Raw genomic sequence first — 458 nt, 5'->3', positions numbered from 1 at the left:
CAGCAGAAAGGTAAGTGAAGTGAAACGACTTAACTTGTTTACATTCAATTCAGACTTTAATCTGAATATAAGAGAATGTTCTTCCCAAAGACATGGAAAACTGTAATTCATTCCATTATGGTTTTTAAGTGTTTGCCTTGTTCCAAGCTCTAATAAGGACATTTCATATATTGGAAAAATTGTCCTGTAAAGTAGATAAAGCTTATAAAGGTTAACTGACTCAGGTTCTTTCTATAAAATCCCTCCACTACTCAAAAAGAAATAGTCACCACCAGTTCTTCTAATGGAAAAAACTTACTTACCATCTACCATGGATGGAGCCAACAGTGAATGAGGTGTTGTAAAACTGACAGGCTGCTCTGAAATTCAGAATATAAGTTGGAATCTATCAGCTGGCTACAAGTACCTTGGAAAGTAATTCAAAATCTGTCAGCTCACAACTACCTAATTGCTGTGGA

This window comes from Mastomys coucha, unplaced genomic scaffold, assembly GCF_008632895.1.
Source record: "Mastomys coucha isolate ucsf_1 unplaced genomic scaffold, UCSF_Mcou_1 pScaffold14, whole genome shotgun sequence".
NCBI classification, from domain to species: domain Eukaryota; kingdom Metazoa; phylum Chordata; class Mammalia; order Rodentia; family Muridae; genus Mastomys; species Mastomys coucha.
The sequence above is the reverse complement of the archived record's forward strand: the minus strand, read 5'-3'. Positions refer to the sequence as shown.